General features: G+C 36.7%; 1 protein-coding gene across 3 annotated transcripts in view; it reads right to left on the reverse strand.

Moving 5' to 3' along the window:
* Positions 1-24854, reverse strand: part of LOC101740114 (inositol hexakisphosphate kinase 2) — a 49670-nt gene that overhangs the window by 11806 nt on the left and 13010 nt on the right. The window contains exon 2 of one of the 3 annotated variants that reach the window (XM_021351873.3): positions 14004-14089. The exons of 1 other annotated variant lie outside the window; for it this stretch is intronic. The gene's annotated coding sequence lies outside the window, so the exon portion shown is untranslated. Of the gene's footprint in view, positions 1-12122; positions 12465-14003; positions 14090-24854 lie in introns of those variants that run through there. One more of the 3 variants, XM_021351874.3, reaches the window with a different exon arrangement.

The raw sequence follows: 24854 nt of genomic DNA on the forward strand, positions 1-24854 counted from the left end.
ACAAAGTGTAATAAAAACTGAAAAAAATATAGTTTCACTTTTAAAAATTAACTACTTTGTTATTTTTCAGTAGGTACGATCTGTTTGCTTGCAATGTTCGTGAGTGTTTTAGTTTTATTTGGTGGCAAGTTTCTTCACATACACGATAAGGTTTAAATAAAGGTCGATGCAAAACAACCTCGCAGATTATCCTGAGTCGAGAAACGAAAACGACATTTAAAAACGTATTATTATTCAAATTCTTGGAAATCCAAAATACAAAAGGAAATAAATATTGAGTTGTTTCATTTCCAACAGCGTTACAACGCGTTGTTGGATATTTTAAACCAAAATCAGGCACCGACGCCCGTCTGAGTCAAACGAGTGTCGTTGTTGCACGTTCATTGAAAACAAACACGTGAATCGAGGTGGTTTTCTTTGTTTTTGTGTTATTGTGACGCAACAGCTCAGCAATTAGCTTCGTTCGTGGCGTCGAAGCGATTGCGTCGCGACCGCCGTCCATCCGACGTTTACTAGAACGTGCCAGAGCGGGGCGGCGTCACCAAATTAGATGAGATTTGGCGACCGGGAGAACTAACTCGGTAGACTCATGTGACGCGAAGCCCCGCCTTACGCGCCAAATCTTTTAACAGCATAGTGCGTACCAAACGCACACATTTCCTTCATACGTCACATCATAAAAATAATGCACACACTCGTTTTAAATCAATTCTTAAAACATTTACGACAAAATTTATCACTCAATTTAAATCGATTAAAATTGGTACTAAATACTTCAAGGTGAACTCTACAATGATTTGTTAAGAGTTTTGTATGTTTTTTTTTTTTTTTTTTTTTTTTTTTTTTTATTGCTTAGATGAGTGGACGAGCTCACAGCCCACCTGGTGTTAAGTGGTTACTGGAGCCCATAGACATCTACAACGTAAATGCGCCACCCACCTTGAGATATAAGTTCTAAGGTCTCAATTATAGTTACAACGGCTGCCCCACCCTTCAAACCGAAACGCATTACTGCTTCACGGCAGAAATAGGCAGGGTGGTGGTACCTACCCGTGCGGACTCACAAGAGGTCCTACCACCAGTAAAAATATACTAATGTACTAATGTACGTGATAGGATACAATAGAATAATTATTATGTACTTAGTGTATCAATGTTGCTGTTGTCATTCCGAAAGTCACTAAAATCGTCAACCGAATTAAAGCAGCGGATTAAATAAGTAGATGGACAGACATGGCCTATCAATTAAACTAATTACTAATAACTACTAATTTTGACCTAAAATGCGTCCTCAAAGTCCTTATTTAATTTAATAACGGCTACCATACCTTCGAAACTGAAAAGTATGATTAACCATAGAAATACACATGCATATCGTCACAAGCTGTACGAAGTCAAAACACCCATCGGGAAATATGACCTGAAGCCTAAATATATATCCTTTTTAAATTTCGTAGCTTTATGTTTTGTAGCTTTAATGTTACAATACAACACGAAACAAACTAAGGCATACGAACTCATTCAAATTACTAGACCAATTAAGAAAGAGTGAACAGCCGTTGGGAGAGGTCTGTGTCCAGCAGTGAACAAGTGATTGTAACGAAATAGTCGTACTTGAAAACAAGACATGTGAGTCTGTCTATACTCGCAATATAACCTCTAGTGTTGTTGACATTGAGAATGAAGTTAATGAACTTTAGTCTCTTTCTCGTATCGAAGTATTACAAAAACAACTCTATAAAGATTCAGTTAACAAAGGCTGAGAATAATGAACGCCATATTTTTATGTGAGACGCTTTAACGAGTTTATTAAATTTGCGTTAAACGATTTAGCTACCGACAATTGGTTCACACAAAAATCATTCGAAAAAATTACGTAATCAAGTGATATTGACTGATTTATTCTCGAGAATAAAATGTCAAGGTGAAGATTACAAGTACTGTAATGCCGTGTTAACATATTTATTATCGGATGGTGAAAGAAATATCTCATCACAATTACGTCCTAACATTCATGTCTTTTAATATCTTTAAAAAAAAGAACACTGATCATTTTGTTTACTTATCACACATATATTATTTTTTTTTTTGCTTAAATTATTATATGTGACCTTGTCTTTGACCCGAATAGCTGAACTACATGATTATATTACTGAAGTCTAGGTCAGAGGCGGAGGCATTTAAGTGTTAAAAATGTCGTTTGACTAATATTAATCGTTTTTCTTTTCGCAAGGTACTTATCGATATTATCCATGGAAGTTAACATATTGGGAAGTTAGCTTGTACTGTATCTGTACGAGCAAGGATATGAGAGATTTGAGTCGACTATTATCAAAGCCGGCAATGTGACTTTTGGACAATTATTGGTAAATCAGAAAAACGAATTATTGACTTTGTATTCCATTGGCAGTCACAAAACTGTTCTGAACGACATCTTAGATAAATAACAGGTTAAGTTAATACTTTATTTAATGCAGGTTTTGAACCGTTTTCTTTGAAGGGGACGGTTATATTCAAACCAATCTGTATTGCCATATCAATAACATTTTTTTGTCCAAATGCACAGATTGCCACCTTTGATAATAGACGACTCGTTTACAAAAAAAAACAAATAAAAGACATTAGCCCCTGACCTAGAATCACAGATTTATACATTTTCTCTGTGTATGTAAACAAACGAACGTTTAAAAGAAAATTAGGGTGGGTGAATTTGGATACTAATGCTTTCTTAAATATAGGTTACTAGGTTGCGACACTACGACCAGCTGTCTGCCCGCCACACCCAGTATCTGCTATTGAACATTATTTTAAGTACGCACCCATAAAGCAAGATATATTATGTGTGTATATTATAACAACAAAACCTTCAAAGAGCCTCAAAGAACAGGAAAATACACTAATCAATGAGATGCCTGCATTATGCGTTATCAGTGTTATCATATTGTTGCTTAGGTATTAAATTAAAGAAATGCAACATGATGTCACCATACATATTTTTACGACAGAATTTACGACGAAATAAAAATAAATCGATTAATTCAAGATAATTAATCTAATAAATTCTATGGAGTCTAAGTCTACGAGATGCTAGACAGCTGTGCACGAAACCGATAAAGGAAATATGAATTTTAGTAACATAAAATTTCGTTGACCCAAAATCTAAAGCGAAAGGAGTGTGCAGTCGCACGTATTGCAGGATAGCGTGGAACGCACGCATCAGCTGATTGTTATGCATTACCTTAAGCGGACAGTTTTTCTCATCGAGATGAGTTTGCAGAGTACTTATTCGTTATCAGAGACCATATACGCCAGCCCCGTGTTCGCCACCACCCACCTTAGCACCTGAAGTCGCTGTACCAATAATGGTACCAATATATGTACCGATGTACCAATACATTAATAAAGGCTGTCCCACCGGATAAAACCAGAACTCATGACTGCAAGATGAAGGTACCCCACCCGTGCAAACATATAACTCGTCTACAACCATTACCATCTGGTGTAATACAAAAAAAAACATCGACTCAGTACTCCTATATACTCAATTTTCATTGTTTCCCAAACGGTCTCATTTCACCAGATATAAGAATAATAATAAGATGTAATAAACAAAACGGTGACTCACGTTGAAATTCGAGACAAAACCTGAACATGAATACATGGCGTTAGATATTTATAACAGCGGCAAGATATTTATAACAAACAATGCGAGACCAAAACATTGGTCCTGTTTATAAAAAGAAAACAAACTGTACCAGCTCAATGACCTTTCGTTTTGAAATAAAAGAATAAACATATGTATTGCCAACCCTAGTTACTAGGCATCAAGTAACGAAATTTTTAATCATGTATGTATGTATATATTACATATCACATCACAACCATCTCTTGATCAGAATTGAAGCGAAGTTGTAAATTACACAGCTGAATGAAAACAACAGCCAACCGAGCCAAATAGTTGTTGAATCATGAATTTCATTCATTGTAATTTTTTTTTAAATGGCCGAATGTGAAGGATTAATAAAGAAAATTCTTCCTCGGTCGTTGATTTCGGTCAATTACCCTAAATTAATCTTACCGATTATAAGATTACGAATATGTGAGCTTAGGCTACCTTGAGCTTGACCTGACAGTGGCATAATAATACGAAACAATTAACAAGCAAACAATATTACACAAAGGTAAAATATAATATGCGCCTCACTGTTCTGAAACTTCATATATGTAGTTTAAATTTTTTGAACTGAAAACATTACAGCTATATAGTGATATTTTGGAAGGAATCGGCTACCCAAATTGTTATAATGGGGCACCACGACGTGAATACCGAGATATAAAATCTTCGAAGCAGAAATCTTCAATGAATTAAAATTAAATAACAGTACTACGCTTCTAGCCGGAACGAATTGTTCTGCCGCGGATAGTACCAAGATTATGGTACAAAACCGCTATGTCCTCCCACCAGCAAAATACCTAAATTATTTGTAGAGTAAAATTTTATTTGCAGTAATGTTCGTTGTTTAATCAGCAGTTATCAGAGTAGTTATCATGATCATTCAAAAACCTAATACAAACACACAAGAAAAATAACTCGATGCATTAATGCATCATGTCGACTGGTCACATGCACCAACACGCGTTCGGTTCTGTATTGGACGCCAATTGCCTGCTGTTGCCAGTAATTATTACATATTAAGTGGGGGCACGGTCAATGATTTTGTACACAAGTACTGCTATACTTTTAATGAAAATTAACTTAACACAGGTACTCAATTTACATCTCCATTAATCAATATACCTCAATCTGAGAACACAACATATTAAATAACGTATACACTAATGCACAAATACGGTTGAATGGTTTTAATCTAAACATTTGTGTGTTCACAAACCTTTTTAACGACTTAGTTACGAGAGCAAGGCGGAACTCTACAGCGGGCCATGCTTTGGAATATTCCAAGGAGCTTTCTAGAGGCAATCCACACGGAGCCGTTACGACCGCGACCGTACGGACGCTTGCGACACACGATTTTGATACGCCAGTATTGACGTAGCCCGAGGCACTTTCACTGTGTATGCAACTAAAGACGCAGCGGTATTCTCTACAACTGATTCACGACCTTATACTTTCAATGTTTGTCTTCGTTCAACAACAGGTTTTGTTAACGCACTTCCCAACAAAGCGCAAGCAGACTAAACACAAAGAGTGAATCAATTGAATATTCATATAAATCTGAACCTGTTTCATTGCACATAGCAACAGTTGCATTTGATGTAATCCGACCAACGACGACGACTTGTTAATATGACTATTGAAGCTACTACGCGCATAATTAGAAAAACAAATATGTACATACAAAAAAGTGTATGAGTTGATTTCTTTATTGTTTTGTTGCTTGACATTGGAATAATAGAGAGATTGAGGAAATTTTATCTGACCTGAATGTAAGCGGGGTGATAAAGGCATCTCGATAACGCTGGATCGTTCACTTGGAAAGAATTGAAGGAGACAATGCGTTGAAAAGAATAAATTATTTCGTTCGAACGGAAAACATTCGATTGGACGGCCAAGATACAGCTGACTTGATAGTTATAAAACATCTCACAGCTCTCGGAGTCCAAGACTTTTGTGCACCAGTAGACGGCAAGGAAGAGTAGGTTGCTCGTGTCAGAGGTCAAGATAATTTTAGTCACTTAGCTACTTATTGATGTGCCTTTGGAAAACATACAGCATTGTATTATACAGCATTGTATTATGAAGAAGCAGTGTGTACTTAGCTTAGATTCCTTGTCTATGTCCAACCATAGACCGTCAATTTAGTTCCATCTTTAGCCGCTAGGTGCTGCCAGCAAGTATAAAGGGAGCGCAGCCATCTTTGATCTTCATAGCGTTGTGTACTTTCGTACTGTGAAGTCGCAAGTCCACAAATATTTATTCGACTTCTTATTAATTGCAAAAAAATATTTATTTTGTGTTTCTATGAGTGTTATTTTGCAATCATTACGAGTATTATTTACCAATCCTATCATCGGACGCCATGAATCACGCGTCATCTGTTGGAGGTGATGTTGAGTCAAGCTCCATAATTTCCGAGAGGGAAGATGTCCAGGCGAGACGCGATGGAGACGCCTCGCGTTCGAACAGCTCGTCAAGCGAAAAAGAACAAAAGGAGTCTCTGCGTAAGAAACGACGGGATTCAAAGGTAACGGTCGATCTTCGAATCGGCTCGTTATCCCACCAGGTCAGTGACGTTGTAAATCTAATAATGCATCAACTGTGTGTAACAATTGAATGTAACGAAAAATGTTGTAAACAAATTGATCTCGTCAACACGGAAATTTTGACAAAAACACAACAGATTTAAACTAATAATCTTTGTAACATAATTACTGAAAACTTTGACAAATCGTCTCCGTCGTACAAGTTACCCGTAAAAAGCGTTTTAAATTGTATACGGAAAAAAGGGCCGTATGTATAGAAATAACACGTCAAAGTTTAATTTCCGTGGTCTCTAACAAAGTATCCTGTTGCCAACGCACCACTCATTGAGGAATATTTGTTTGATAATAGTAAATTGAAATCTATTCAGTCCCTCTGAGGGCTACAATCCTATTTGTCACGATCTCGTACAAAAGGTAAGCCAAATATTATAAACAATCATAGTCTGTAACATCTGGCACAATCCAGAGGGGGGCAATTGAAGACACCGACGGGAGGCACTGAGTGCCACCAAAATTGTAATAATTTGTAAACCATGTATGGTTACCAAATACCGTAAAAAAAAAAGAAAAAAAAAAATAACAAAAAAAAAAAAAAAAAAACTACCTTTTTTCTGCGGAAGAAAAGCGACGGATCAATGCGTCCAATTTTGGATCTTCGAGAGTTGAACAAGGTCGTAAAGATAAAACACCTAACTGTTTTCGGACACCTAGGTACCAAACTTTCTCCACCCAGGGGACTGGATGATAGAATTGAACATTTCTCAGGAATATTTTTCTAGTATCAGTCGCAAAATTTCGTCGATACTTCTTGAGGATCAGTACCAAGGTACCAGTACCAGTATCAGTACCTCCAGGAAGGAATCGGTACCTTCTTATGAGTTAGTATGAAATGACATGCCTACCCTTCGGTCTGGCTTCAGAGCCACACCTTTTTGCTTCTATAACATGCGGGTCGCAGAGACCTTGCGTGCAAAGGGAACTCGAGTGCTAGTGTCTACTAGACGACTTCCTTTTTGGTCGACCAAGACAAATCCAAGTTGAAACTTCAGGCTGCAGAAGCTGTGAAGCTTTTGGATTAACCTTTTTTGCTTCCATAACATGCTGGGTCGCAGAGACCTTGCGTGCAAAAGGAACTCGAGTGCTAGTCTACCTAGACGACTTCCTTTTGGTCGACCAAAACAAATCCAAGTTGATACTTCAGGCTGCAGAAGCTGTGAAGGTTTTGGATTATCTGGGCTGGCATGTCAATTTCCATTATATAGGGTGCTCGGTCGCTCGGTCGCTCGATCGCGGAGATATTGCGTGCAAAGTCAAGTGCTAGCTTACCTACACGACTTAATCTTGTTTCACCAAGACAAATAAACGTTTTTGTTCCCATAGCATGCTCGGTCGCGGAGACCTTGCGTACATAGGGAAGTCAAATGTTAACGTACCTACGCGACTTTCTTTTGGTCCTTGAAGACAAATACACCTTTTTGCTTCCACAGCATGCTCGGTCGCGGAGGCATTGCGTGCAAAATCGAAGTGCTAGCTTACTTACACGACATGATCTTGTTTCACCAAGACAAATAAACGTTTTTGCTCCCATAGCATGCTCGGTCGCGAAGACCTTACGTACATAGGGAAGTCAAATGTTAACCTACCTACGCGACTTTTTCTTGGTCCATGAAGACAAATACACCTTTTTTGCTTGCATAGCATGCTCGGTCGCGGAAAAATTGCGTGCAAAGGGATGTTGAGTGTTATCCCACCTACGCAAATCCCACCAGGTCCATCAAAAGAAGTCCAAGTTGAGTCTTCAGGCCACATAAGCTGTAAAGCTCTTGGATTATTTGGGCTGCCATGTCAGCCTTACAAAAAATCAATTAGTACACTGGTTCAAGAGATGACATGTCTAGGGATTCGATGGAAAATTGCGAGAAACGAAGTGGCCACTCAACAACATCCTAGCTCAAACTCTGACGGAATTACATCAATCTATGCTAACTTGCAAATTTTCTTGCAAAGTTTCAAGAAAAGGGGTAAAAAACAGGCCATCCTGCATGTGTTAACAATTAAATGCAGTGCTGACGCGAAGCCACATGATAGACATTGCCGATACACAAAACCAACCATTTCCTGGCAACGGAAGCTTCGGACATGTGTATGGGTTACAAATGCAGTGCTGACGCGGAGCCACATGTCAAACATTGCCGAGACCCAAAACCAACCATTTCCTGGCAACGGAAGCTTCGGACATGGGTAGGGGTTACAATTAGACAAAATATTAACGTCCTGTCTATGGTCAGCTCAACAACAGAAACGGCTCACCCACAAAAGAGCTATTTGCAATGGTAGTGACAATCAAAATGAATCTGAAAGTATTTCACTAACGTTGACCTTTCGATTTTTAAACCTAAGCGATAAGTTCAAGATAACTGTCAGCTTATCTCTCGGGGAGATACAACATCATAGCCGACAGGCTATCACGAGGAAATCAACCTGCGAAATGGCACTCCTTACCACAAGTGACCACAAAAGTTTTTCGAAAGTGGGGTCATCCGGATATAAACCCATTCGCCGACCAAGATTGGATACCTTCAGCAGACCGTAGAGGATGCAACTAGCATGGAGAATTCCTCCTCTCAACCTTCTCCCCAAAGTACTGACTCACTTCAACAGTGTCTAGGGAACCTACCTGGTAGTGTTCCCAGACTGAGCGAAAGCATTTGGGTTTCCAAGCCCTCAGATCCCGAACGCTAGATAACTCGCATGAAATCCAAAACCTGCCTCCTCCACAGGTTAAACATTAACCCTGAAAGCTTAGAAAGGGGGGGGGGGGAGGTTGTACAAATAATGACTGGTCTAAACGGGAGATTTGTTGAAAATTAGCTGGTGTCAATCCACTTTGTCAGCATACTTACCAGCAACTAGAAGATGGTGCATATGGTGCTACAGTTTTAAAATTGATCCTAAGTCTGCAGATGTTGCCAAATTCTTTCTTCTTTTCAAAAAAAAAAAAAAAAAATAAAACAATCCTTCTGCATCATAAAGCAGCGCTGTCAACTTTCTGTGGGCGAAATACATGTAGGACAGCAAACATTCTCAAGCTCTCTAATAAAAATTGCTATTTTAAAAAAAGCCATCGGAATATCTAAACAAAATTCAACTACTTATTACAATTTTACTAAGTGTAGTCCCATTCACATGAGATCCGAGAATAGTTCTAAACTGGTTTTCTTCAAACCCAGCCACCACATCACGCTTCAATGTAGCTTGAAGGACACCAACAACCATGTTGCTGGCTACGGGACGCAGAGTTAATGACCTTACTTTGCTCAACATTTCTAAAGACAGTTTCTTTGATAACAGAGAAAAACATCTTTCTGATACCAGTCTTTGGGTCTAAAATTGAAATCCATTTTCGTCAATAATCTGCATAAGTGCTTTCTAAACATGAAACTAAAGACATGCCCGGTAAGATTCGTAAGGACTTTTTTCTATGTGTGTTGTCACAAAAACGGCATCCCGTACTGTAATTGGAAACTGGTCTTCGTTCAACCTTACGAGGTAATGGCATCAACGCATCTCTAAGAAGTGGTAGATCAGCAGTAGCCTCTGAGATGGATTGATAATGAACCAATGGACGAAATACTTTCTAGAGGCAATTGCAAATCATCCAAACGTTTACAATAATTATTGCCGAATAATAGAGCTTCGTAAAGATCCTCACGATTCTTTTTTTCAACACATTTACTTCTACATGATGTGTATACATCATTTATACAATTTATACATTTTCTCGTATATACAAGATAAAATGTTTATTACAAACTTATAAATATTTTTTAATTATTGAATTAACGTGGAAGTTAACAACTGTTTTTTCGATTTAATAATTATATAAATTATGAACATTATCATTGCGCTTCATAATTTTATTATGGCTTTACCTATTTCATCATAGCGTTGTGCTTAATAATTTCACCAGCAGATAACAAACACGTCTTCATAATACAATGCTGTATGTTTTCCAAAGGCACATCAATATTACGGTTTTACATAACAATAAAACCGATATTATGTGCCGAGAAGGAAAACATACAGCATTGCAGGAAGTTCTTCCTGGTGAAGACTATGAAGATCAAAGATGGCTGCGCTCCCTTTATACTTGCTGGCAGCACCTAGCGGCTAAAGATGGAACTAAATTGACGGTCTATGGTTGGACATAGACAAGGAATCTAAGCTAAGTACACACTGCTTCTTCATAATACAATGCTGTATAATACAATGCTGTATGTTTTCCTTCTCGGCACATAATATCGGTTTTATTGTTATGTAAAACCGTAATATTAAGTTACATGATCCAGTTCACGACTCACAGATACCTATAAATATAGCTACTTTGAAACCAATGTCTCAATTTCATTGTATAATGGTTGCCCCACCTTTCATACCGGAAGGCATTACGATCGAAAAATAACGTAATATAATAATAATAATATGTAACAAAATATTTTAATCAAATAGAACGATGTCCGAAAGTATAAAACCCCAAAATAACTAAATTAAGATTCAATATCTAACCCCACTCAGGTCCATAGCACTGTAATTCATAGCGACCATACGAAAAGTCTGGACAACGAAGATCAGACAACCCGAGGGAACGCTAATTTATCTTGGATTCCGAGACAAACTTAATTTAAAGACAGTAATAAGGAAACGTAGGATTTGAGACTACAACCCCTCCAATGAGTGGCAGTCTTCTATTATTGTAATCTATTCCCTAAACTTCCTAGCCCCTAGAACCTAGCTTAAGTTCATAAGACAGTAATGGCAACGCACTGGCATGCACTCTTATTTCTGCCGCGAAACCTTCATGTTTTCCAGTTTGAAGAATAGGGCACCCGCTTTACCAATGCCACTGAGACAGCGATGCGGTTATGAGCTCCGGTATCAGCTGCTTGCAATCCGGTAGGCCGTGATATATGATAGATACTAAATATGTACCGAATATAATTTGGAAAACCGGTTGGGTATTTTTTGTCATACTCATATGTTTGTTATACATATATCTTTAGCGGCTCGCTGACAATGAATATATTATGGTCATAATATATTTAGTGTGTATATAGGTAAATATGAAACCACTAAGGTCAAAGTCATGACCTTGCTTTTTTTTGCTAAATCTTGAATCTTTAACCCACCTTGTTTTAGTAGATATAGACTAGAGTAGCAGTAATTACACTAATTAAAACTTCTGGGTAATCTTTTTATTGCCCTTGTAGGCAGACGAGCATACGGCCCACCTGATGGTGAGTGGTTACCGTCGCCCATGGACTTCAGCAATGCCAGGGGCAGAGCCAAGCCGCTGGCTACCGCTATACTGTATTCCCAAATATATACCTAATATATACCTATCCCAAATATATACCTAATATATACCTATCCCAAATATATACCTAATATATACCTATCCCAAATATATACCTAATATTTTTAATATTAGGTATAGGTATATTTGGGAATTCAGTAGTTTTCATGTAAGTATATTTACTTTCATGCAGGTACTTACTACATTTCCTACATAGTTGAAGATTCTCATTGATCTAATAAAACATGGTCCAAGTTATTAGCGCATTTTCAATATTCACGATATTATGTATCCCGATTAAAGCTTTCAAAAACTTTCAATGACAAAATTATATGATACACATACTATGATGACTTGGTCTATGATTTTCGTCTTCAATATCCAAATAATAGTAATGGTAAGAGTAGTTCAATGAAATTGGAACAAACACAAACAGCTGATTCCATTTATTAAACGCCCTACTAAAAGGTTTATTTGAAAATATTTTCTTTTCAGGTCACTCACTCTATACCTTAAATTTTATAAACAAAGTGAATTCAAAACTCACTTGACTATAAATTTTTTTGAGCCCGCTCGTGGTGAAATCCCAAATTGGAACACGTTCACGATAAAATCGTCTGATTCTATCACAAGCACAACCACTACAACTGACACAGAATATTACTCAACGCACAGGAACTGAGCTAGGCAGACGGCAAAGCTCAGTAACGCATTTAAAAATAATTTCGACGGTCTTTGGTCTCGACGAGACTGCACGGACGATTTGAAACAGGTTTTCTTTTTGAAACAGTGATGCACAAAAAAAATTAATACAAAAATAAAAGAAGCGCTAGGCGCTGGACACTTGCTTCCCTTGGCGTTGCGCACCAGTGACTGAGCCGAGACGATCACGGCCGAACCGCGAACAACGAATCGATGTTGCGCAGCAAACGCTGTGTGCGGCCTGTGTGTGAACAGACAACGCACACATCAACACAAAGGAGACCTAACTTAACATCCCGAACAGCGGGGCACTACATTATTCCAGCAACTTTTTTTTTTTCCTACCTATTCTGATAGCCTTGAGAGGCTATTTCAGCTTCACCCTAATGTTTGTAGGTGAGCTCACGGGGCTCAAACCGTTGCTAACACTGACCCTAGCAAGAGTAGTGCTTCGCAGAATCTACCACCGGATCGGAAACGCGACCCACTGAGAAGATCCGGCGAGAAACTCAGTAGGCTGGATTCCAGCATCTAAGGACGACACCTAGTACCTCTAGCCAATACGAACTAACAATACCGAATCACATTCAAGTTTAGAACAACAATAGTTGAAAAAAATATATTTGAAGTTACATTTTAGAACTGTGTAATACTGTGTATGTACATTGACAAGTGCGAATTTTCTCTTAAAATTAACATTGCATTTAATTTGATCAATATATTTCTCAAATGAATTTATGATATTTAACACGGCGATTCTTATAAATCGTTTGAATTTATTACGAGTATAAAGAAAGATGGCGGATTTACGGCTACATCCAGATATTTAAATGACCACATGCGAACTGCGATATGTTGTGGATAGAAAGTGCTTACTTGCGAAACTAGTGCGTGCTAAATTAGTAAAAATAAATTATAGAAAGTGTTATTCTATTTTATACATTTCGCTCGCAAAGGATCTTCTAAATTCTAGAATCTTCTAAATTTTAACGATATACACGCATTGGATTCCAAAGCAGTAACTAGCCTTAAACTAGGATGGCATCGACGATCTGCTACAAGATGTTTATATTAGCCCAATTCGCATATATTAAAAACAAAATCATTACCCGCTAAAGTCGACCAAAATATCATTGTCTGCAGAAAAACATAAGATAGTTCAGAATTGCCAAATATACTAATTTACGGGAAGCTGGCAATATCAACAAACATGGTCAAGTTGTGAATAATACGTAATATAAATGAATCGTTAGAGTTAGATTAATTTTACAACTTCAACAAAACGATAAACAGATGCGTACTAAAGAAATTCAAATAAACATTCGCAAATGTTTATTATCTAACGAAAATAACCCTCTATTTACAATATAAATACGCATAAATACATACATGTACATATATGCAATAAATAAACGCGAAAAGATATTTTCGTTCGATCGTTATCTAAAATAAATTATAATTCATTGAAAATTGCTTCTTGACAATTCGTTCACAAAAAACACAACAATATGCTACCTAATAGTTTATTCAATGTAAAAAAAAATTTATTACACATCAATGTTTTCAATCATATCAAGTAATAATCAATAATATAGTAAAATAATCTCAACTATATAAACAATCTTTAATCAGATCTCCAATTAAATATTTTATTTTAGATAAACAAACACACTGAACTAATAATCATAATCTAATATAATGTGCAGTTCCTTTATCCGGACCTTACCTCCTTCAAGTGACCGGAGATCGAAGTACCCGAAGAGTATGGAATATCTGAATCGAGCACTCCAGGTAGAGTCGTACGGTGTGCACCTGACAACAACATCGTTAATACTATCAACAAATGCTTCGCCCGTTCTTTGTGCTCCATGGATTACTTTGGCTACATTATTTAACAGATAAGATAATGCTTGCGTATGTTCCTTTGTACAATTCCAAGCAATAAGCTAACGAAGTCATCGGCAACCTGCATCGACTGATTGATACGACATTTTTTTTTTATCACAAATACACAGATTAACGATCTAATTCTGATTTGAAGCAGTTTATCGTTCGAAAGCCGTTGTAACGAAAATTATCATTAATTTGAAAGGGGGAATAACTTTTTTTTTAATATACAAAACAAACTCCAGTAGTTTTTGGTTAATTTCTTCTGTCCCTGTTTTGATTTACCTTGAGATTGCTTTGTAACGTTTGAAATGTAAAACAATGCACAAAAAGACAAATAATGTTACGCATTATCAATGTAAACCAAAGTAAGTGCTAAGGCTAATATTAGGACACGAGTGAATACAATGCAAATATCACCATAATAATGAACGATCCACAATAGGTCTTATTGTCTTTGAGTAATAATCAGACAGTTTGATGTAATACATACTGTGCTTGCGGATTAACTTGTTACATGAAATTTTTATTCTAAATCATATGACTATGTAGTTTTTTATGTAGTTATAAATAGTTATGTAGTTTCGCATTACGTATTTATTTCAACTAGAGATCCCGCAGTAGTCGAAATTCGACTATAATTATTTGGAATTGTAAGTTTGTACACTATTATGATTGTATTTTATACTTCGATAATCACAAATTTCGCCAAAACTACACTATAAAAATATTAACAAAGACAAACAATATTTAATCTATTCTCAATTTGACGACAGACGTCAAGAACAAAAGTTTGACAATAAATAGTATGCTTGCGTGTGTGCGTCAAGTACATGGTATGTAGTGTGTGTAATGTATTCTTTATTGATTTAAGGTATCTTTTATGCATTATTTTCAAAAAATATTAGCATTGTGCACTTCTTCTCTATATTCTCTATAAGTGTGGAAAATTTCATAATCCTCCGTCCGCGCAATTTTCGTAAAAAGGGATACAAAGTTTTGGCTTCACGTATTAATATATAGATTTAAAAGTTTGCCTGAAAATATTATTGTGAATATAAAAACAAAAGAATGTGTTCAACATAACAACTAAATCACAAATTACGAATGCATTAAAATAGGGATATTGTATCTTTTTTTTTTATGACCTACTTCATAATCAGGCTTTAATTTCACATTACTCATTCTTAGCTACGTTACAATAAGGCGGTTATTCGTGAGACGCTTGTTTGAAAATGTGCCTAAAGGTTTAGTTCCTCGTTTATTCCTTGTCGTGTTTACGTCAAATGAATACCTACCGTAAACCGACGATTCTAAATATAGGAACTTCTCAAGACGTAGTAGCTTCGTCGAGCCGTTTCACCCCGTTTCAATCAGTTAAAGTTCCGTACGTGTTATAAAACCTTCCACCATTTCTTGATTTAATATTTACAATGACTACTCGTACTGTGAGTTTACTTTTTTAACTATAACAAAAACAAATGTAGCTTAAGGATACTATAATATTTAATAAAAAATAAATAAATTGTGTTTAATATACATTGACCTTCACCTTATCGGCGTTATACCATTGACGGATACAAAAAGCCGCGTACCAATTAATACCAAGCGACGACCAAGCTTATCAATGGCATGTAAATGGTTATGTATTTAAAAAAAAAAACTAGAACAAATTATTATAAATACACGTAGTTACAAAGTTAAAAAAATACGCTTAAACAGCAACTAAGTTCGAACTAAGAATTAACTTCATCTTTCTTGTTTTTATCCTGTTGATACTGATATATTTTTTTTCCTACCTAAGCTGAGAGCCTTGAGAGGCTATTTCAACGTAACCTTAACTAGTAGGTGAGCTCACGGGGCTCAAACCTGACGACGTTGCTAACACGAACCGCAGCAAGAGCCGTGCTTCGCAGAATCTACCACCGGATCGGAACCGCGACCCACTGAGAAGACCCGGCGAGAAACTCAGGGGGCTAATTGATACTGGTCAGGATATTAGAGCGAAGTTATAAAATTATTGTGTTATCAACAGTCCTTGATACGTGTGCAAAATTTTCATGATATGGTTCATATCAGACGTCTTCAAGTCTATGAAAATTAAGAAATTTCGTTACATCCAAAAAACATACAAAAAACCTTTTTACAAGCATTTTTTTCTCTACGGTAACTAAATTACTGGAAGCTTAAGGTGCCATTCCAATTACTCACGGACTAGTAGATGAGCTCATGGGCATAGCCTGAAAGAGTTTGGTAACACTGGCCCTACCAAGAGCAGTAATTTTCTCCGATTCTACCACCAGATCACTATCTCGACCTACTGAGAAGATCCGGCGCGAAACTCAGTGGTTTAAGCGTGTTAAAAATACACTAGTATACAATCATGGAGTACTATGTACTACGTTTCTTCAATATAACGTGCAAACTGTAGTCAATAATAAGAGTTGTTTATTTTCTACATCAATAAGTTCTTTCCACTTTACTGCAATGAAACACGCGCAAACTATGGATACCGTGAACGTTCGAGTATTACGTAACACGATTTACTGTAGGTACCTACCTATTCAACGTGGAAACCGACGAAAAACACGTACTTAATGACTTTAATTTATTTAATGAATCCAGCAGTGACAAAAGATCCGTTTTCATGTAAATTCCACGATTCTTGGCTCTAGGCCAATCATCTCCACGTAATTGTTACAAAAATATGTCAACAACACTTGACCATTCCGAGTAAAATAACGGTGTAAATAACAAGGACCGTGATTAATCTGTTGAAAAATTTTATGACTAACAATAAAGAGTAAAAACTAAAGCACGCGTGTCTGTATTATAAAAACGTTAAAGCACTTGAGATATTCAAAATTTATTTAGTATAAAATAAATGTTGCCTTCGATTCTAGCAATCCAAAAATAGAACCCAACATATTGATCGTAGATATTTTGCAGAACTGAAGGTCTGTTGATACGAATAAGAACTGAACAAACATATGGACGTCCGAAATAACTATGGATTTAATCAGAAAGCAAACAGCCGTTTAAAATTATCCAGACTAATCGTCAAAAACAGGAAGTCCATGGTGTTAGTACATTTGCAATTAATTTTTGTTTTCGTTTATACAAGATTCAGCAACGCTACATAATCCATTAGGGGAATGAGAAATTATCACTCATAGCTAAGTATCATGCGAGCAAACTGCTAACAGAAGGCTAAAAGGCTCAAGCCACCTCATCGATGAGATCGATGTAAGAATTAAGAGATATAGGTAGAAGAGAGATAGAAGAGATATATATGAATGATTCGCATAATATAAGAAACATTTACAAAATGTTTGTAAGAAAATCATGTGCGCAGTGGTAAAGACGTAAATGTAGCAAGTTTTAAAAATATATAAATAAGTATATTTATTTTCAACAAAATAAAACTTTCAAGAAGAAATGGATCGGCTTCACCTGGAACTTATAGGTGAATAAGACCCACCTTTTGCCCCCTTTGCCTTGTCATGAGTTCTGTCTCATGCGAGGTTTGGACGTTGGTTGTTGAGCCACAGGAGGTTTTAGTCAGTTCTACTCTGACATACCCCGCCCAGTATCCCCAGAAAAGGGCGGAAGTCCGGCGATTTCCCCCTGACCAAAAAAAAAACCCTACTTTATCTGTATTTTATACTTCAAAAAACAATTCACCACTTATTTCATAATTCCAATGAATTCATGTAGCAAATAGTTTGTATGTGATTTAAAGTTTGCAAATTTGCAAACTCAATTTCTATTAATTGAAAAATATTTCCTTGACCTTTTTGAGTCTTACATTTAAAAAAATTTTACAATAGCCCTTATGCATATATTTTTAATATTAAGTAATGTTCTTAGAACATTTTAATTTTAAAAAAAAATTCTAAAATCAATTTGTAATAATAGTTTTCACTTAAAATCAGAAACTTATAAAATTAATTAGATTACCTTAATCATATTAAGATTGATAAAGTTATATGTACAAGAACAAATATTGTTTTAACCAGAATTATTCGTAATGGTCCATTAAACCCAGCCAGAATTAGTCAAAAAGTACCTTTTGCAATTAAATAACTGTAGTATTGTTGATTTTGCTTACAAACTCACGGCCCACTTGGTGTTAAATGGTTACCAGAGTTCATTGACATCAGCAACGTTAGGGCCGCCACTCACCTTGAAATATGAGTTCTAAGATCTCAGTATAGTTACAACAGCTGCTTCACCCTTCAACCCGAAACGCATTACTGCTTCACGGCAGAAATAGGCAAGTTTGTACCAGGTCGGTCGTGAGCTCGTCCACGCATCTAAGGAATTTCAAAAAAAAAGAGGGAAACTTTTAAGGTACACCCAAAAACACTCACATGCACAAATAACGACGGATGGATTCGGTGAACACGTAACCACAGATCCTTATCACTTATTTTAGTGATCGATGTAGTAGTGTAGTGATGGATGTATAGGAGTACAACAAACTGCAATTCGGACCAGCCATTGATCAATCAAATGTGGATTCGTACCGGAGTTAACTGGACCGGTAAATAAAAATCACGTGCTAAATGGAATCCAGTTGAAGATCGCGGTCCGGACACAATGTATCCCCGGTCTGGTCTGGTCCGGTCTAATCTAGCACTGATGCGTCGTATTCCGGCGCGCTAATGCCGTATTATTTTTAAATTATTGCAACAGAGATGACTCTACTCTTTGACGCAAACTCAATTACGGCAATTTTACATTAAGGTAGGGTCTTTTGAGACCTTAGGCATTATGGGAAATACCATAGAAGATCTCAAATGTTGAGGGATAAAAGAAATCTATCATCTTACATCTTACCTTCCTCCATTCGTCACAAATCATTCATTTTCATTCAGTACCTATTAATGTAGAAAAGTACCCTATAAGTCGAATCATGGATGCCAATGGTTACCAATAACCAACTTTGAATCATACGATTCTCCACCTATGCATCAAAAATACCGTCTTCGGCATACCAAAATTAAACTTGCACATTATTTCTGTACCTACCTAAACAGGTGGCCAATCGCATACGCATCTATATCGTGATATGCGATTTTACATTGGATAGTACTAGAATTTTCCATTTGTAATGACACCGATGATAAATCTTACAGGTTTTGTAATCAAATAATGATAAAAGACATATTTTTATTGCACTTTATCTAGACAAATATAGCTTACTTACATTGTAAATTCTGTGTAAACTTTATAAATTTGTGTGTACTTGTGGCTTCTGAATTTTATTCTGCAATTACTTTAAAATCGCCATTAGCAATGGACTTTCATGAAATCCAATTCACATTTTTGACTGGTTCTACGCTACACATGTTCGCCGTAGTCTAAAGGATAAGAAGCCCGGCAATATTCCAGTGTTTAAATCCCGCAGCAGGTACCATTGTTTCTATGGAAATACGTACATACTTAACGTGTTCACGACAGAATTGCGCGATGAAAGAATATGGCATAATAAAAATCAATTTTGGGTATTTTTATAATTACCCACCCTATTGTGTAATTACTGGAAGGTATTGTTAAACGAAACGGGTATTTACCACTGTGCCCATATCAGGTGCGAAGTAGTCATATATTCCGGCCTGAAGGGTAAGATAGCTATTCAACTATATTTACTATACAATTGAGACTCAGAACTCGTATCTCAAGTAGTGACAGCATTGCCGCTATGGACTATCTGGACTCTATCAGTTAATCAACACTAAGTAGACCATGAGCACGGTCACTGACTAAAAATATTATATTTTACTAAATACAAGACGATCCACACAAAAAAAAAATCAAATTAAAAGCTAGAAGCGAGCTTAATTTAAAAAAGGTCCTCCGCGTATTTTGACAAAAATGTTGACACGATCTATTTTTTAATTATACACAATATAAATGTCAAGTTTACGAGGGTAGGGACATAATCAGACCTTGGCCTCGGGGTGCGTGAAGGGCGACCGTCACGCATTAAATGACGTCACGTACCTCCCGACAGCGTCACGGTCATACGCCCCCTACCCACAGACTTCGCGTCGCCGCAGTAATACCACTACACTATTCAGCACAGTTTCCTTAGCTTATTAATTTTATAGTTTTAGTTAATAAAATTGACTAGTAAAATTATTTAATCGTAAAATTATTTAATCATTTTTATTATTATGGCGAATGAATCACACACTCGATGGTAGATACGAGTCTTTACGAGAACGTGACTAATAAATTCATTAACTAGAAAGGAAATATAAAAAATATATAGTTTCTCGTTAAATTTACAATCAATTTCCTACTTTCATTGGCTTCTAATATTTTGAGTTTTAATTTAAAAAAAACTATATGTGTATACATAAAAACAACATATCGTATTATAAACGTTTTTGTTTATAAATATATTTTATATAATAGATACTACACATTTATCCACATGTATATTGTATTTATTTATTTATTTATTAAGTTGCACCAACAAAGTGATCATCAATATAAAACATTGACAAACTGACAAAAGTTCATGGCAGATGTCACCTCAATTATAGATGCAATCGACAGTGCGTTAACATCGAAAAAAAATAATTAAATAACTAAGATTTGATAACATTTGATTGATTGCTTAAGATTAATTTATATTTAATTAGTAATTTATCTGCGACATATATATATATATATACATATATAATAAAACTGTAATCTCAAATGTTTGGATGTCACGGCCTGATCGACTTTTATCGCATAGGTTTAACATAACATAATAACCAGGGATTAAGTCACATGTGGTCATCTGGCCCCAAATAGGATTCCCTGTACTATGGGAACAGAGACTGAAATACATCTGTACATATTTACATACTTTAAAAATTTGTTCGTCACACGAATGTAAGCTTGAAGTGGGAAAGGAACCCGCGACCCGCGGCCTAGCAGTGAGTGGTGATAACTCTAACCATGTATACCAGCGGTCGGGGAACTTTTTTAATTATTACCCCAAAATATTTTTGTGTAAGTTGATATTACCCCATGGCCAAAATCTAATGATTTTAAGAAGTTTCACTTCAACATATACTTTTTACTCACAAAAGTTTCATTTTTATCCTCTAAAATTTCATTTTACCCCATTTGGGGTAATTTACCCCGGTTCCCCGACCGCTGATGTAGGTATACCGTCAGGTCCGTGTATACAACCGTAAGTTTCATTACGTTGAAAAACTATTTATCAACTTTACTAAACCACCATCAATAAATAGAATTTGTGTAAGTTTGTTACTATCAACCAACTTTTTTTGCCAAAATTCTCATTAGACTTATCCTTGAAACCGTTTTAAAATGAACATTTAAAATGAAGAAATTTTTAAAAATGTTCATACTAAACAATGAGCGAATAAAAATTTCTCAGTTGATACATAGGTAATCGGAATTTAAAACAATATTTAATTTTCTTTAAATTTTGTAATAATTTAAAAGTCGCTCTAATATGCTTAGCAACGAGCTTATAATTATAGAAAATTGTAGATATCATCAGCACATTAAAACATTTATCGGACGAGTTATGACAACCGAGGACAAACCAAGCCATGTTTTGTCTTTCTTAAAACGCATATTTTATTAAGAGTGACACGAAACATCTTTGGCGTATCTGTCAACGCCAAACGCCAACGTTTAAAATTTAAGTTTTTTTAATTATTATATTCATTAAGGAGACCGATAAACAATCTCACCCACCCACCCTCAAACCACAACTCCTTAACGCTTCAGAAACGGCAGAAACAGACGGGGTAAAGATAACCTACCCGGGTGGGTTCAAAAAACGCACCCCTATTACTAATACTGTTATTAATTACTAATACCTATTTACTGGTGGTAGGACCTCTTGTGAGTCGTCGCGCGTAGGTACCACCGCCCTGCTTATTTCTGCCGTGAAGCAGTAATGCGTTTCGGTTTGAAGGGTGAGGCAGCCGTTGTAACTATAATCCTTCATTTGTGGAATTGTATTAAGTATGTGTACGTATTAGAAAAAATCATGTCTGCTTGCGAGATTTCAACACCGGTATGTACAGTTAGAAATTTTGAAATATTTTATCTAATTATTATTTTCGGACTAAAAATATACATCACTTCCACAAAACCGACTTGTTATTAGTCCCGAGCGTGGATAAAATTTCGCATCCTTAGGAACATACGTGTACACCGGGTATCTTATCCTTTAAGCCACTACTTCTAGAGCGAAAATATTTAAAATAAATACATTCGCACCGATTCCTTCATTAATCTCGTTCTAATCACGTATCTGCATAATACATAATATGAGCCGTCGAACTTTGACTTTCTTTCGGCATGTGTCGATAGTTTTCTGATGTCGAGCGACACTTGGCTGGATTCCAAAGAATCGTAATAAATAGCGACCGGCGCCAGTCCCGTTTATAATCGCAAGCCATAGTGACGGAAATAGTACGTTTTACCGTAATTTAAATTATTTCTTACTGAATCACATTTTCATTAAATGATATATCTGTTCAGTGACGCATGGCGTCCACTTTTCCACTAGTTGGGGAATGTTACATACATTCTTACTTCAAACGTTTTAACCTACATATAACGTGTAATTAATTGCTAAGAGAATTTGATAAATATGTTTTCTTTCATACCATTCCTTGAATAGGGATGTAGAATAAATATTTTCTATTCGAAATAAATATGTTTTATGAGCGAGAAACCACCCGGACCTGGTTCATCTAATCCCCAAATCAGGTAGCAAACTAACACTAACATTATATCGGGTTATGACGTCAGTCATTATTACGTTTAAGGTGCGGACGTGAGAAAGATAGCGAGATTTTTCCATTACGCCCAACTATTTCTACGAGCGATACTTAAAACACTGAATATTGCATCTTTATTATGTTTTACGAAAAGTTTATTTTTATGGGATTCGCATTGTAACGCATTAACAATATTCTACATAGAAATAAACATTATCTATTGGCTTAAAATTTGTAAGTGAACTTTAGTAATATTGAGGATTAATTTTTTTTTAATGTGCAATAGAGCTAAGCATAGTTTACACACCAAGAATGTTACAGGTGTGATATTAAATAAATAGGACAAATGTGAAAAACATGAATTTGTGAACCGTTGTTTTTATAGGTTTACACAATTGTGTACTTATCCTACCTACATATTCCAATGGTATTGTTATTATTTATTTATTAATGTTATTATAATGTTTTCTTTTTCTTATAAATTTGTAAATAAATCCCTAGTCTCATAGCGTATGCGTTTTTTACTAACCCCAATGAATTTACCAAATCGGATTTAATGAGTGACGTATTGAAATTTGTTTTATCATTATTTTCACCACCATCATGAGCACGGTTACTGACAAAAAACATTATATTTTACTAAATATAGAACAATCCAGATAAAAAAACAAACTAAAAGCTAGAAGCGAGCTTAATTTAAAAAAGGTCCTCCGCGTATTTTGACAAAAATGTTGACACGATCTATTTTATAACTATCCGATTCTCGTATCTGTAATCCTATTTTATAACTCAATTGTAATATATATAAAATATTCCGTATCTGTTAAATAAGGGATAAAATCCGTACTCAACATTTCGTATCTGTGCTTTTGACCGTTGAAGAATTCCTTTATCTGAAGCTAATTCTGGATTTCGACTAAGGTCGCGCTTCTGGGCTTGGTTGCTTCGGTGAGTTCCTGCACCGGATCGGAGCCGAGCTGACGGCAGAGTGCCACCATTGTGGTTGCGACTTGGACACGGCGGAGCACACGCTCGTCGCCTGCCCCGCATGGGAGGGGTGGCGCCGTGTCCTTGTCGCAAAAATAGGAAACGACTTGTCGTTGCCGAGTGTTGTGGCATCAATGCTCGGTGACGACGAGTCGTGGAAGGCGATGCTCGACTTCTGCGAGTGCACCATCTCGCAGAAGGAGGCGGCGGGGCGCGTGCGAGACGCGCAGGCCCGCCGCCGTCGAGCGGGGGCCAGGGAGGCGGATTTCGCCCAAGCCCTGGCCCTCTAAGTGTTTCGGGTCTCTCTCACATGTCGGCCTGGGGACCGGCGAAGGGGACCTAAGAAGATGACGTGCAAGCTGCTCTGCACGCGTTTTATGCAGGAGCGTCCGGGTGATGGAAGGCCGGCTATCCTCAACCCACGCTGGTTCTGACCCAGCGGGGTATTCCGAGGGTAGACCATTCTAACCGGCGCCATCTAGGCGGGCTTCGGATAGCCTGCCGACCGAGAGGACTGGTGGTCGTGGCGCCGACGACCGCCAGTCCGGCGTCCCGAGGGGGAGGGTGATGGGAGAGATGTGCTCCGCACTAAACGCTTCACTTTCCCCCCTTTGCCTTTTCATGAGTTCTGTCTCATGCGAGGTTTGGATGCTGGTTGTTGAGCGACAGGAGGTTTTAGTCGGTTCAACTCCGACATGCCCCGCCCTCCATCCCCAGTGGAGGGCGGAAGTCCGGTGATTTCCTCCTGACAAAAAAAAAAAAAAAAAGGTCGCGCTTACCATTTAAATGCTTTGCTATCGAAATTAAAACTACATGAACAAAATCCGTAAAAGTTTGATCAAATTTAGCTTACAAGTTTTGATCTATCCGAACATACAAACTTTAAAGGTTAAATAAAGGCATTTGATAACAAAATATATTTTAAGCAACAC

Source organism: Bombyx mori, chromosome 8 (genome assembly GCF_030269925.1).
Source record: "Bombyx mori chromosome 8, ASM3026992v2".
Classification (NCBI taxonomy): domain Eukaryota; kingdom Metazoa; phylum Arthropoda; class Insecta; order Lepidoptera; family Bombycidae; genus Bombyx; species Bombyx mori.